Source organism: Schistocerca gregaria, chromosome X (assembly GCF_023897955.1).
Source record: "Schistocerca gregaria isolate iqSchGreg1 chromosome X, iqSchGreg1.2, whole genome shotgun sequence".
Classification (NCBI taxonomy): Eukaryota; Metazoa; Arthropoda; class Insecta; order Orthoptera; family Acrididae; genus Schistocerca; species Schistocerca gregaria.
The window spans coordinates 872001368-872017976 of NC_064931.1; the positions used below are offsets into that span (position 1 = coordinate 872001368).

A 16609-nucleotide genomic window follows, 5' to 3' on the forward strand; every position below is an offset into this window, starting at 1 on the left:
AAAATAACGTCGAAAAAGCAGTTAAGTTTACCATTGGAAATTTTATTCTACTCACAAAACATCGTTTATAAATTGCACTATTGATAAAAGGAAATGTTTTAATACAGGATGGTAAAAACCAACTGCGTTCAACAAAAATGTGAACGAATATTCCCTGAATGGGTGTCCAAGTTCTACAATCGATCGAAGGATGACCTATGCCATATAACATCTATAATCTAGGTTTAATTTAAGTTTCACAAAAGAAAAAACTATCAAAATGGTTTACAGTGACCCTCAATTATCTTTAATTACTTATCTAACTTGTCGTAAATTACAGTGGCTGATGTGGCTTCTCAATACCTATATAAAAGAAAAATCATCGCATTTCAGATCTGTTCTTCAAGTGGCAAATGTGAACACCATGAGTTTTAATTAACGATCGACACTAGTATTACGCAAAAAAGGGGTGTAACAGATGAGTCTTCTGCAGTTCTGAGTGAAGCATTATGCGCTCATAAATGCGGCATCATGTGCGTTCATTACCTTGTCGGTGTTTAGGCAGCGTCAGGTCGACAGCGGCCGGCGCACCAGCCATCCAGCTCGCCGTCTCGGAACTAACTCTCCTAACTTCTCCTTTCTACAATTTACCGAAGTTGGTTTAAAAACCTATCTGGCTGTGTTTTCATCTGACCAATCAGGGTCTCAATGATAACCTTAAGCTCCGCCTACAAAAATTCTGTCTATCCAATGAGAAACGTTATACTTTTCGTGGTGGGGCAATGTTTTTAAAGTTTGCAACGTAACAGAGACGCTAAAAAGTCTCACGCTAAAACCTGCAACTGGTGTGGTCCTTTTAGCGTTATCGTAAGATCTATACTGTTCTTCTGGAGGGCTCTATCTTTTAACATGGGCTGGGGGGTGGTCCTTGACGTACCTGAGACGCGAAAAAGTCTCACACTAAAACTTACGGGTGGTAGTGGCCCTTTTTGTGTTATTGTAAGATCTCTACTGTTTTTCTGGAGGGCTCTAGCTTTTAACATGGGCTGGGGGGTGGTCCTTGACGTAACAGGGACGCGAAAAAGTCTCACGCTAAAACGTGCGGGTGGTAGACTTAGAGGAAGGCTGGCGACGAGGGTGTCCAGTCCGTCTCTTATCGTAGGGCCTTCTAGCTTAACACGGTTCTGCTCTCGGCTTCTGTCCTCGTTTCTCCCCTCGGAACTGCGTCTGCCTCACGGTGGGAAGGTACGACATGCATTTAGACATTCTTGTGTTAGTCTGTGGCATTCCATTTGCTCACTCGTTACTTGTATTACTTTGGTTAATTTAATGTCACGATTTATTCGGAGCTATGTGACATACTAGTAGATTTGCTTATTATGTCAGGGTTTTCATGGAAGGTGTTGGATTTACCTGACACCTTACAACTGTATGAAAACATAGCGAAAGGCAAATAAAGATTCTATTTTATTCAATATTCCAATTTAAAAGAAAATTATAAAATTTTCATCAGGAAAAGGAAATTTTCACCAGATTTCAACCCAAGATTATATCTACTGTATCTTGGAGATTGAGTAAATATTCGTTAGCCATATATGAGAATTAAAAATTGTTATCTTTGTCAGTTGTCCAGGTGAAAATAGAATCGACAAAGACTTGCTGAGAATCTCTATTGGTTATCATTGCTGGAGGCAATCTGATGATGATGTGTCATTGAATGAAGGCACTGAATTTTCAGTGGTTCTAAGCAGAATATTAACCCTTGCAGCTGGTTTTCCACTGTTCATTTCCTCACTAAACACTACAGATATAGCAAGGTGCAAAAAATATCATTGTAGATACCTAAGGACTCTCAGCCTGGTCCTAATGGGCCTCAGGTTTTTAGCAACATTTAAAATGAAAAGAAAAACTTACAATCTGATAACAAGTACATCAAAATTAATACGACACTTCATAATGATGTGGAACGTGTCAGGTTAATAAAAGGTGTCTATACAAGATATTACATTACTCAAAATATTACATGACACTTAATATTTTTAATTTTTTTTGGGTGGGGGTTTGGGGAAATTACCCACTTACTATATCCAAAAATTCATCTAATGAGTAGAAGGAGTTGTCATTAAGAAATTCTTTTAATTTCCTTTTATATGCTATATGGATATTTGTCAGATGCTATTAGGTAAGTGACCAAAGACTTTTGTGATAGCACAATATATCCCCTTCTGAGCCAAAGTTAGATTTAACCTCAAGGTTAAATTTAACTTGGGCTCAGAAGGGGGTAACTCTAGCTGTTTACATAAGTATCTGCAGGATGATATTGGATGAGCTCCAGCAATTATTCTGAGTACACGCTTTTGTGAAATGAACACTATTTTACTTAATGATGAGTTACCCCAGAATATGATGCCATACGAAAGCAGAGAATGAAAATAGGCGTGGTAAACTAATTTACTGAGATGTATATCGCCAAAATTTGCAATGACCCTAATAGCATAACTAGCTGAACTCAAACGTTTCAGCAGAACTTCAACGTGTTTTTTCCAGTTCAACCCCTTCATCAATGCATACACCTAGAAATTTTGAATATTCTACCTTAGCTACCGATTTCTGATAAAAGTCTATATTTATTAATAGTGTCATTCCATTCACTGTGTGGAACTGTATGTACTGTGTTTTGTCAATGTTTAATGAGAGCCCATTTGCAGAGAAGAATTTAATCATTTTCTGAAAAATATTGTTTACAATTTCATCAGTTAATTCTTGTCTGTTGATTGTGATAGCCGTACTTGTATCATTGGCAAACAGTACCAGCTTTGCATCTTCGTGAATATAGAATGGCAAGTCATCAATATATATTAAGAACAGCAGTGGATCTAAGACCAAACCTTGCGACACCTCATTCTTGATTGTTCCCCATTTTGAGAAATCATCAGTTTTTTACATATTATGTGAACTGCTTATTTCAACTTTATGCACTCTTCCAGTAAGGTATGATTTAAACCATTTGAGCGCTGTCCCATTTATACCACAGTACTTCAGTTTATCTAGAAGTATTCCATCATTTACACAATCAAAAGCCTTTGAGAGATCAAAAAATCCCAATGGGTGACTTCTGGTTACTCAGAGCATTTAATATTTCATTAGCGAAAGTATATATAGCATTTTCTGTTGAAAAATCTTTCTGGAAACCAAACTGACATTTTGTTAAAACTTTATTTTTACAAATGTGTGAAGGTACACTGCAATACATTACTTTTTCAAGAATTTTGGATAAGGCAGTCAGAAGAGAACCTGAGCAGTAGTTGTTGACATCAGACATTTCCACTTTTTTATGCAGCGGTTTAACAATGGCATACTTCAGTCTATCTGGGAAAATACCCTGCTTCAGAGAGCTATTACATATGTGGCTAAGAATCCCACTTATCTCTTTGGAACAAGCTTTTATCATCCTGCTGGAAATGCCATCAATTGCATGTGAGATTTTATTCTTGAGAGAGTTTATTATCTTCCTAATTTTAGAAGGAGAGGTGGGTGGAATTTCAATTGTATCAATTGGTGTGGGTAAGGCCTCTTCCATTAACTGCCTTGCTTCTTCTAATGAACATTTAGATCCTATTTTCTCTACAACATTTAAACAATGATTATTCAAAATGTTTTCGACTTCCGGCTTGTTGTTTGACAAGTTTCCATTCACTTTGATGGTAATGCTGTCATCCTGTACTCTTGATTGTCCTGCCTCCATTGTAATAATATTCCAAATTGTTTTATTTTGTTATCAGAGGCATTTCTCTCAGACATGATGCATATGCTTCTGGACTTTTTAAAAACCTTTCTTAATGTAGCACAGTAGTTTTTATAATATTTGTCTGTTTCTGGGTTATTACTCTTCCTTGTTGTTAGATACACTTCCCTTTTGTGGTTACAAAATATTTTTATTCCTTTATTAAGCCAAGGTTTTTTGCATGGTTTCTTATAATTAGATTTAACTACTTTCTTGGGGAAACGGTTTCCAAATTCTCTTACAAGTGTATCATGAAATAAGTTATCCTTTAAATTAGCATGAAGTTCCTTGTACACCTCATCCCAATATAACTGCTGAAGATTTTCTCTGAAATTTCTAATTGTTGAGTCATTAATTGAATGCACAACTTTGGAGGGTAGTTTTGAATTACTGAATGGAGCTATGCCATATACTGTAACTAGCTGAGTATCATGATCAGAAAGGCCATTCTTAACAGGACCAGAATTTACGTTTTTAATCTTATTATTCTATAAAAGTGTTATCTACCAATGTGCTGCTGCCCTTTACTACCTGAGTAGGATAATCAATAACAGATGTGAAATTGAAAGACCTGAGCAAGACTTCAAGGTCATTCTTCCTATTACACTCTTTCAGTGAATCAACATTGAAGTCTCCACAAATAGTAATTTGCTTTCCCCTACCTGACAGATAGCACAACAAGGCATCCAAGTTTTCCAGGAATAAATGAAAGTTTCCTGAAGGGGATCTATATACTCTTACAATTATAAAAGATCCGTCCTTCAGTTTAAGTTGACAGGCACATGCTTCTACATGTTGCTCTAGACAAAACTTTTTTGTATCTAAGCTTTTTACACAGTGATCACTTTTGACATATATGGCAACTCCTCCTCTCACCTTATGCTCTCTATTCATATGTGCAGCTAGTTTATAACTACTGATATTCACCTTTTCCATATCAGACACACTGTGATGCTCAGACAGGCATAGTGTATCTATTACATTATCAGATTCAATGTCATCTAAACAAACCAGGAGATCATCTACTTTATTCTTCAATCCCGGAAATTAAATTAATTGTTGTCATAGTTGCCCCGTTTCCACCAAGCTTCCCTGTGCAACATGGCTTCATGATATTTTTAAACATAAACGAAACATAATATATACATCTATAAATGATTCTGAATGACATTTATTTGCTCTGTGAAACAAAACATGTAGTTTTTACTCAGATGTGAATGAGTGAACAGGCCACGACATTTTATCGTATACCGTACTAAAAAAACAAAAACAAAAATCATAGCCTGCAAGACGGAAGAAAAGACGTCTATACCCATTCGTAAGCGCCTCAAAATGATGAAAATGGTCAAAATAGTCATTGTTAAATGTCTTTTGCGTACAATTCAGAGGCATAATAAAACACCGTAAAGAGTTCCGCTTCCTGCCTGTTTCGTCTCCTTCAGTTGTTGTTTCGGATTCTCTTTTAAATTCGTGATTAAGAATTTTGTCATTCTGAAAACTTTCAAAACAAGTATATTTCTCGTTCAGTGCGCCTTTAAATAAACTATTTAGTTTTTTTTGTCATTTGTTGTTGCTTATAACAATAGTTTCTTTCTCTGAAATGTTACGAATATCGACTAATCGGAACACCAGCGATTTTTTTATGTCTGACGGAGACAACATGTGGGTTGTGTATCTATGTAAGCAGTAGGTGTGTGGTTCAAGTTTAAATGTGAGTAACGCTTGCAAATGGTGTTAGCACTTGACTACTGATAAAAAGTTCTGTAATTTTCTTATCTGTTCTCATTAAATGTTGTTTTCTTTTCCGTAAAGCATCTCCCATTGCCGAATATTACATAGTTTTTTGGGAAATACTACTGTTAGCTTACAAAACATTCATCTGTCATGACAGTGACATAAGTAAATATTAAGAGTACTTGAAGCATACATGTTTCATGCTTTGTTGTGTACAAATGTTTAATCATAAGATAAGACACCTGAAAATATAATTGAATGACAGACGATATAAAGACAAATAACTATGACTTCCCCTTCATAATCGAATCAAAAATTGTGGCACGTTTAAAGGTATATTGCGGCTCGTAAATATACGTGTACGAGTAGTGTTACCTTCTGACATTCTGGCACAGCTCTGGTTCAGAGTTTAATAATCAAAAGAAACGATGTTTGTCATATCCGCAGTTCTCTCTATGGTGAACTGGTTTGCATCGTGGAAATACGTGCCTTTAAACCCATGTGATTCCCAGGTGTAACTTCCTGTTGCCATCTGTTAACAATGAAACGAACTGTCAACTGACTGAATGACATGGAATCTAATATTTACTTTTTTCCAGCATGCTGGTATTTAATCAGTATGGTCGTTCTCTGGCGATTTTTCGGACATCTGAGACATCCACCAAGCGAAGTGGCACAATGATTAATACACTGGGCTCTAAACCAGGAAGACTGGGCACAAACTGTGTGTCAAGCATCCAAATTCAGATTGTGGTTCAATAGGATTATTTGCTGTGAATTCAAGGATTTTTTTAACGGTGCCGCAAACAAATTACACCCACATTCTTGTCCAATCATTAACTTGTTACTAATGACATCAGATTGATGAGTTGATACAGACCCAATCTAATGTTCCATCTATACCTTTTCATCCATTATTTTCCAGAGTTCTCTTACAGCCAATGCAGAAAATAAAATGTCATACTCAAAGTGAAAAGTGTTAAGATTACGTTTGCTAATGGATATATATTCTACTAGAATTCGTGGCTTCCACAAATCACATTAGGCCAGTGGTTGTCAACTTGGTCCCTAGCTCTCAGTAGTGGGCATTCCAGATTACATGGTAGGCAGCAGTGGTTTCTAAAACATTTTCATTCGGTTTGCATATTACGTGCTTAACTTGCTTAAACTCAGCTTTATAAATTTTACATACTAAAGTTACTCTCCTACTTTATATGCAAATACTGTGGAACTGATCGGTGGTTAAAAATCTTTAATATTATAGAATGCAAAAGTGGGCAGTGGGTAAAAAAAAAAAAAAAAAAGGGTTGACTATCCATGCATTATACAAATGATGAGACGATTTCTTTGAAAAAGGCATACTTGATTCCCTTCCTTAATGTGAACTCGTGTTGTGTCACAAATTACCACAATGTTGTCAAAACATTAAACCCAAATCTCCCTTTCTCAAACCACAAGGTCGTAATTTCTAAAGCTTTCCCTATAATGTAGAAGATACTATTTTTATTTAATTTTATTTGTCATCAAAGAATGATTACTTGTTTATTAAAACTGTTGGGAATGTAGTCACCATGCCCATTTTGAATTTTCTATTCTGCTGATACAATCAAAGTGGACCACTTTTCAAGTGTTAACTGTGCAGATTTTCTCAAATCTGAGTCAAATGATTTTTTTTTCCTTGATTAGATTAGATTAGATTAGATTAATACTTGTTCCGTAGATCATGAATACGACACTTCGTAATGATGTGGAACGTGTCAGGTTAATAAAAGATGTCTGTACAAGAAATTACATTACACAAAATATTGCATGACACTAATGATTAATTTTTTTTTTTTTTTTTTTTTTTTTTTTTTTTAAGTTTATATCTAAAAATACAGCCAATGAGTAGAAGGAGTTGTCATCTAGAAATTCTTTTAATTTATTTTTAAATGTTAGTTGGCTATCTGTCAGGCTTTTGATGCTGTTTGGTAGGTGCCCAAAGACTTTTGTGGCAGCATAATTTACCCCTTTCTGTGCCAAAGTCAGATTTAACCCTGCATAGTGAAGATCATCCTTTCTCCTGGTGTTATAGGTATGCACACTGCTATTACTTTTGAATTGGGTTGGATTATTATCAACAAATTTCATAAGGGAATATATATACTGTGAGGTTACTGTGAGGATCCATAGATCCTTAAATAGATGTCTGCAGGATGACCGTGGGTGGGCTCCAGCAATTTTTCTGATTACAAGTTTTTGTGCAATGAATACTTTTCTACTCAACGATGAATTACCCCAGAATATAATGCCATACGAAAGCAGTGAATGAAAGTAGGCATAGTAAGCTAATTTACTGAGATTCTTATCCCCAAAATTTGCAATAACCCTAATAGCATACGTAGCTGAACTCAGACGTTTCAGCAGACCATCAATGTGTTGCTTCCAGTTTAACCTCTCATCAATGGACACACCTAAAAATTTTGAAAATTCTACCTTAGCTACAGACTTCTGTTCAAATTCTATATTTATTACTGGAGTTGTGCCATTTACTGTACGGAACTGTATATACTGTTTTTTTATCAAAATTTAAAGAGAGTCCGTTTGCTGAGAACCACTTAATAATTTTGTGAAAAACATCATTTACAATTACATCACTTAGTTCTTGGTTTTTGGATGTTATTACTATACTTGTATCATCAGCAAAAAGAACTAACTTCGCATCTTCATCAATGTGGAATGGTAAGTCATTAATGTATATCAAGAACAGTAAAGGACCTAAGACCGAACCCTGTGGGACCCCGTGCTTGATAGCACCCCAGTTTGAGGAATCAGCTGTTGTATTAACATTACACGAACCACTTACTTCAACTTTCTGCATTCTTCCAGTTAAGTATGAATTAAACCATTTGTGCACTGCCCCACTCAAACCATAATGATTTAGCTTATCTAAAAGAATTCCATGATTTACACAATCAAAGGCCTTTGAGAGATCACAAAAAATACCAATGGGTGATGTCCGGTTATTCAGAGCATTTAATATTTGATCAGTGAAAGCATATATAGCATTTTCTGTTGAAAAGCCTTTCTGAAAACCAAACTGACATTTTGTTAGTACTTTATTTTTACATATATGGGAGGCTACTCTTGAATACATTACTTTCTCAAAAATTTTTGATAGAGCTGTCAGAAGAGAGATTGGGCGGTAGTTGTTGACATCCGACGTATCCCCCTTTTTATGCAATGGTTTTACAATGGCATATTTCAGTCTATCAGGGAAAACACCCTGCTCCAAAGAGCTATTACATACGTGGCTGAGAATCCTACTTATCTGTGGGGAACAAGCTTTAAGTACTTTGCTGGAAATGCCATCAATTCCGTAAGAGCTTTTACTTTTCAGTGAGTTTATTATTTTACTGATTTCAGAGGGAGAGGTTGGTGGAATTACAGTTGTTTCAAACTGCGCAGGTATGGCCTCTTCTATTAATAGCCTTGCCTCTTCTAGTGAAGATCTAGATCCTATTTTCTCCACAACATTTAAAAAATGATTATTCAAAATATTTTCAATTTCTGATTGTTTGTTAGTGCACTTGTCATTCAGTTTTATTGCACTAAAGTCTTCCTGTGCTCTTGGTTGTATAATGATATCCTAGACAAATGGTAATCATTTTGTGCCAATTCCTTCTGTAACCTACATTGCATAGGCTATATTTTACTAACTTGGTGAGTCAAGATGACTTTTCTGTAAAGAATGGAATAATTACAGTGTGCACAGTCATTAATTTGGCATTTTGTGTGAAAATGGAATGGGAAGACACCCTAATGTTGGTATATTTGGAAGTACCCTTTGTTGCACAGTTCAGTGGTTTTCAGAATTTACTACTACTACTACTACTACTACTACTACTACTACTAGAACTAGAGTATAGACATAGATTGTTTTCTTTCTTTGTCAGCTATACTAGCAGACATGACACCATAAATTACTGCCCTGTCAGTCTCTAAACTTTTAACTGAAATAACTTTGCATTTACTAACAATTCTTCTTTGCATATTATCAGGAAATTATCTCAAAACAGGTAGTTTGATAACCCACACAAGATGGACCACAATAGTAGGTCATGCACAGCTGACTGCTATTAAGAAGGAATAGAATGCTTGTTTGATTAAAAGAATCTGACCAACAGGATATTCCAGATTACTAACAGGAGCAGTTCCTAACATTCAAGTTCAGATGTGGTCTTTTAAGTACACTGAATGAGCATATTCCATCCAGGTCATCCAGGATTTTAAGGGGAAAGGAATTGTACTATAACACAAGAATTAACATTCTATCTGCGAAGGTATTGTAAAGAAAGAGCACAAGCTCACATTGGGAAAGGAAGATGTAGAAAATTGACAATGACTTTATTTAAGAAAGTGTCATAGCAGTTACATGAAATGATTGGGGGAAACCACAGAAACCCACATATGGGCTCCTGGCTGGATTTTAACGTCAGTCCTGAGTATGATTCCATTGCAGTAGATTTCTGTTACTCTAGTTACATGGTCTACATCATTTGTCTGATTTTATAAAATGTTCTCAGATAGTTCAATTTACAGAGTACTTATGCATAATTTTTATGGGAGAAAGACTGCATTGCTGGCCATTCACAGATCAATTAATAATGCATTGGCTTCCTCTGTATAAGAAAGAAAATATTGGTATTCAGTACTATTCATACTACTACTTCCTTTCATGCACTATCCATTATTAAAAAACAAAAAAAAAATCGGCAGTGAAATAGGAGTCCTCCAGAAAAAGATATTTTAGACCAGGTTTTAAAATTATTATGCTGAAGGGTTAGACATTTTATGTTGTTAAAATGATGAAAGGCGTCTGTGGCTACATGTTAAAGTCCTTTCTGAGCCACTGACAGCCTTAATGGGCTGTAGTAGATCAGTTTTCATCTGGTGTTGTTGCTGTGGCTGTGACAATTCCTTCAAAGTGTGTTCGAGTATATTGAATGTGCATTTTGTGAAGAAGTTGTTAAAATACCTAACTTTTAGAAGAGATTTCTACCATGTATAACTCTCACAGCTCACTTTTGTACAGTTAGTACCTTTTTTTTCTGAGTGATAAGTTTGATGAATAACCCCCAGAAAATTATGCAGTTATATGAAGAGTAAAAGCAGCTGAACCTAGTTATTTGAGAAGCTCACTAGTATATTTCTCTCAGTTCCAGTTTTCATCATTATGTGTGCCCAAAAATTTGTAGCATTGCACGCTGTTTATTACTGCCTCCTGTTCAAGTAGTACATTAATAGTTGGCACTATTCTATTTGTAGGACAAAGCTAAATATGCTTTTTTTCCAAATTTAAAGGTTAATCCATTTGCAGAGAGGCACTTGATAATTTCCAGAATGAATTTTCGCTCTGTAGTGGAATGTGCACAGATTTGAAACTTATTTTCATATTAACACTCTATGCTAGACTGGGACTTGTTCTTGAGACCCTTGAGACCTTTTCCTTTAGGGCTACTGGGCAAGTGCTGTACCGACTGAGCTATCTAAGCACGACTCACAACCTACTCTCGCAGTTTTACATCTGCTAGTACCTAATCCCCTACCTTCCAGACTTCACAGAAGTTCTATATGCTTCATGGAACTAACATACCTGGAAGAAAGGATATTACAAACACATGGCTTAGCCACAGCCTGGAGGATTTTTTCCCCGAATGCATTATAATTCTGCAGCTAAGTATGCACACTGATTTGAAATTTTCTGGTAGATTAAAACTAAGTGCCTTGCCACTGGTTTCTCACGAGCAAGTGCTCTACTGTCTGAACTATCTAAGCATGACTCATGACATGCCTTCACAGCGAGGTACGCAGGAGAACTTTCTTGAAGTTTGAAAGATAAAAGAGGGGGTACTGGCAAAAAAAAAAGGATGTGAGGGTGGGTTGTGAGGTGTGCTCAGTCGGCTTAGTTGATAGAATATTTGCCTGAGAAAGGCAAAGGTCCCAGATTTGAGACCTGGTCTGGCACACAGATGTTAAAACTTTCAGGAAGTTTCACTTGACAATTGTTTGAAAAGTATAGTTAATATTTTCTTTTCTTCCGGTATAATTTTTATATTATTTCATAATTTTTGTTAATTGCCTTTCAAATCAGTTGTTTGAATAACCATCAGTTCCATTGACTGTGTTGTCAAGGAACATTACAGATCACTATGATGTGATAATCTGTGCAGAATCTTGTTGAAATAGGGATTAGCGCCATGAACTTAGTTCGACATGGAATCTCACTTTAGCAGCCATGAGCTGAGAGCATGCCGAGCAGTGGACAGCATGAGGAATGGAGGAGTGCCCATGCAGAGATTTCTATGAAGCCTCTACCACTCCCATATTCAGCCTCTCTGCCTGCCTGCCTAACAAGACACTAGCACCCACAGCTAGGGGGAGAAGGCTGTCGACCCTCATATATAAAATAGGTGGGACATCCATAGTATTTTGACACTTCACCAGAATATGATGGAGTCTGACTCTCACTGAAATGCCAGTTCTAACTCTGCTAGTTGGGTAGAAACCTAAGAGTTTTCATACTCATGGAAATTGATTCTGACCATAGAAGCCTCCATATAAAATAAAGGAATATTCTGCGAGAAGAATTATGACATCACTTAATCTCTGACAGTGCAAATCATTTCTCATTATATATTCACAAATTTTTTGTTTTGAGGTAGATGGCACACAGCAGTTTTTGCATTCCTATCTTTTTAAACTGTACTTCTACAAAACCTATACATCATGTTACAGCACGTTTCTTTGCAGACATCAGTGGTATGAGTCTCCCTTTCATGTATGATTGCTATCAGTATAGACCTACCAAACATATGTGTGAGAGAAAATATTGGGTTTTCGATTTCAACTTGATCTTTTGTAGGAAACCATAACATTTATGGATGAAGCAACCACAGAATTTGTGAGGTGCTGCAAATGGCTACAAATGTTCTTTCTAAAGAGATTGTGCATGAAAACAAATGTTCAAACTGATTTTTCATAATTTTCTTGAATTTGTCTGATGACTATAAACACACACATAAAATTCTGTTTTAAGGCTAGTACAAACTTCTAATTTTCATTAAAGGGGTTCTCATTTCAAGTACTATCTTAATTTCAATGTAACATCCATATTGAACTGAATGGAAGGGGCATAAATGATGAGTCACTGGTAGAAAGCATATTTAACAATTATTTCTTAAATAGTGCAGAAAGCATAGGAACAAACTGTTCAAAAGAAAAATCACAGCAATGTGTTGAAAAGCCAACACTCATAAATTCCAAGAATATGGATGTATCAGTAACTTCTCTTTCTGAAATTAAGAAAATTATACACACACTCAAAAAAAAGTTCATCTGCTTTGGTGGTGTTTCCAATAAAGTACTAAAGATTTGTTCCCATGTTATAAGCCCAGTCTTATCTGAAATACATCGTGCATCATTGACTCAAGGATTTTTCCAGACAGACATAAATATGCCTTATTAAAGCCCTGTTTAAGAAAGGTTATAGGAGAGATGCCAATAACTACTGACTTGTTTACTCAAGGATTTTTCCAGACAGACATAAATATGCCTTATTAAAGCCCTGTTTAAGAAAGGTTATAGGAGAGATGCCAATAACTACTGACTTGTTTCACTACTGGTATTGTTTTTCAAATTTTTTGAGAAAGTGATATATTCTAGAACAGTATCTCACCTGAGCAACAATAATATTCTCAGCAAATCACAGTCTGGATTTCAGAAGAGTTTCTGTGCTGAGAATACTATTTACTTGTTCACTCACCAACTTTGCAAGCATTAAGTAATAAAACAGTGCCAGTTGGTATTTTATGCTAGTTTGTGGTACCCTCTATTTGTAATGCTGGAATTCAATATGATGTTGGCCTAACCTTAGACTTGATGACAGCTTCCACTCTCACACGCATAAATTCAGTCAGGTGTTGGAAGGTCTCTTGGGGAATGGCAGCCCATTCTTCACGGAGTGCTGCACTGAGGAGAGGTATTGATGTCTCTCAGTGTGGCCTGGCACAAAGTTGGAGCTCCCAAACATCTCAAAGGTGTTCTATAGGATTCAGGTCAGGACTCTATGCAGGCCAGTCCATTACAGGGATGTTATTGTCATGTAATCACTCCGCCACAGGCCATGAATTATGAACAGATGCTTGATCGTGTTGAAAGATGCAATTACCATCCCCGAATTGCTCTTCAACAGTGGGAATCAAGAAGGTGCTTATAACATAAATGTAGGCCTGTTCTGTGATAGTGCCATGGAAAACAACAAGTGGTGCAAGCCCCCCTCCATGAAAAACATGACCACACCATAACACCACTGCCTCCTAATTTTACTGTTGGCACTACACACGTTGCCAGATGACGTTCACTGGGCATTTGCCATATCCACACCTTGCCTTCGGATCGCCACATTGTTTACCATGATACGTCATGCCACACAATGTTTTTCCACTGTTCAATCATCCAATGTTTACGCTCCTTAACTAAGCGAGGCATTCTGTCGGCGGTCTGTCAGTCAACAGACGAGATCAGTCCGTACGCTTTTGTGCTGTACGTGTCCCTTCACATTTCCACTTCAGTATCACATCGGAAACAGTGGACCTAGGGATGTTTAGGAGTGTGGAAAGCTCGCGTGCAGATGTATGACACAAGTGACACCCAAGCACCTGACCACATTTGAAGCCCAAGAGTTCTACGGAGTGCCCCATTCTGCTTTCTCACAATGTCTAATGATTACTGAGGTCAGTGATATGCAGTACCTGGCCATAGGTGCAGCACAATGCACCTAATATGAAAAATGTATGTTTTTCGGGTGTCTGGATACTTTTGATCACATAGTGTATCTAAGGCATTTGACTGTTTGGATCACAGTATTCTCCTAGATAAAGATAAATTGGAGGTTTGTGGAATTGATGGCATAGTCAACCAATGGTTAATGTAGTATCTAACCAAAAGAATGCAGGAAGCTGTACGTAGTAATTCAACCATTGTACTCCTGGACATTATTCTGACTGCTAAGAAATCGCATATGGTGTTCCCCAAGGCTCAGTTTTAACTCCATGTTGTTTCTCATTTGTGTAAACTACCTTCCATCTAACATACAACAAGCAAGAGTTAGTTCTTATTGTGGATGACACTCTTATTGTAGTCAATACAAAAATTCATATAGCAACAGAAGAAATGGTAAGCAATGTCTTTAAAAGTTTCATTTACTGGTTTTCTGTGAATAATCTCGCTCTCAATTTTAAAAAGAGACAACATACAGTGTACTATCCGAATGGTGAAGTGAAATGATCATATGACACTGATGGCTGGGAGTCCACACCTGGGGAAGTTCGGCCGCCAAGGTGCAAGTCTTTTCAGTTGATGCCACACTGGGTGACTCGTGTGTCAATTATGATGAAATGATGATGAGGACAAGACAACTTCCTGTCGCCAAACAGAAAATCTCTGGCCCAGCTGGAAATCGAATGGCAGTCAGACCTGCTGATCACTCAGTTAAGGGTGCAGACACACCAGTGATAAGTGTAACACATGGTGAGGATGGAACCTCCAAAATTCTGAGGTGTCCATATTTATGAGAATTTAAACTGAAAAAAGCACATTTTTGAACTCCTAAAACCACTTAGTTCAGCCACATTTGTACTTCGTACCACTGTAAATCTTGGGGAGAGACAAATCAGTTATTTGAAATATTTTGCATATTTTCGTTCAGTAATGTTATATGGAATATAATGTGTTGGGGAAACTCATCTTCAAGAGTCCGCAGTTCGTGGTCATGTTCTCGCTTCCCAAGCTTGGAGTCCTGTGTTCGATTCCCAGCGGGGTCAGGGATTTTCACCTGCCTCGATGTGACTGGGTGTTTGTGTTGTCCTCATCATTTCATCATCATTCATGAAAGTGGCAAGATTGGACTGAGCAAAGGTTGTGAATTTGTACGGGCCTGATTGAGCACCCGACAAACCAATCATCATCATCGTCAAGAAATAAAGTTTTCACTGCAAAAAATGTCCTGCAAGACTAATATGTGGTGCTCACCCACGATCATCTTGTAGAAATCTGTTTAAGGAGGTGGGCATTCTGACTACTGCTTCATACTATGTTTATTCCCTCATGGAGTTTATTGTAAATAATCCATTGCAATTCAAAAGGAACAATGATTTACATAATTACAACACCAGAAGGAAAAATGACTTTCATAACTCCACATTAAGGTTGTCTTTAGCACAAAAAGGTGTGCACAGTGCTGCAGCTAGAATTTTTAATTGCGTACCCAAAAATATAAACTGTCTGACAGGCAGCAAAGTAAAATTTTAAAACAAATTGAAAAAGTTTCTCCTTGACAACTCCTATTCCACAGAAGAATTTCTGTTATTGTAATGTATAAAGGATGCTGGGTAGAAATTAGTAACTCACAAATGTATATTTAAAAAAATAAAGGCCTTATAAATGTTCAGCATGTATCCATTTTTAAAAATTAATTATCGATGTGAATGTAAAAATGACTTGTTCCACATAAAAATGTAATTTTTCTTATGTACGAGGTGTTGAAAAGATGTGTTGAATACTTTGAGAGGTGGTAGTACTCATTGAAACAAGAAAAATAAGTCCAACAAACATAGATCCTAAAGGCATACTTTCTGCTATAAACACGTATTTACTGGAGGTGTTCAGTGTGACATCCATTCATGACAATGCACCACTCTGCCCTTCAGTGTAGGGAATGATGCAGTCTTTGAAGTATATACGGTTGTTGTTGTATGTGCTGGCACACACTGAAGATGCGGCCCTGTAGTGTTCACACATCATTGATCGGTATGGCATAGATCAATTCGTTTGAATGTCCCCATAACTAAAAGTCTAGGGGACTGAGGTCTGGGGAACGAGCAGGCTCCAAGGTGCCACCCCCCGCCCCCCCTCCCCGACCAGTCCAGTGGTTCTGAAATTTCTGTCATATGTTCAAGCATCATTGTGACGAAAGTGTGCAAGTGCGCCGTCATGCGCGGACCACATTTGCATTCATTGCTGTAATGGCACAACCTCCAGTGAAGTAGGCAATAATTAATGAGAAAGTCTAGC

The 16609-nt window shown here is 37.0% G+C and overlaps 1 protein-coding gene across 1 annotated transcript in view; it reads left to right on the forward strand.

The window, feature by feature from the left end:
* The first annotated feature begins 5179 nt into the window (after positions 1-5179).
* LOC126297757 (src substrate cortactin) overlaps positions 5180-16609 on the forward strand; it is a 136059-nt gene continuing 124629 nt past the window's right edge. Inside the window, exon 1 of the mRNA XM_049988932.1 lies at positions 5180-5474. The gene's annotated coding sequence lies outside the window, so the exon portion shown is untranslated. The remainder of the gene's footprint in view (positions 5475-16609) is intronic.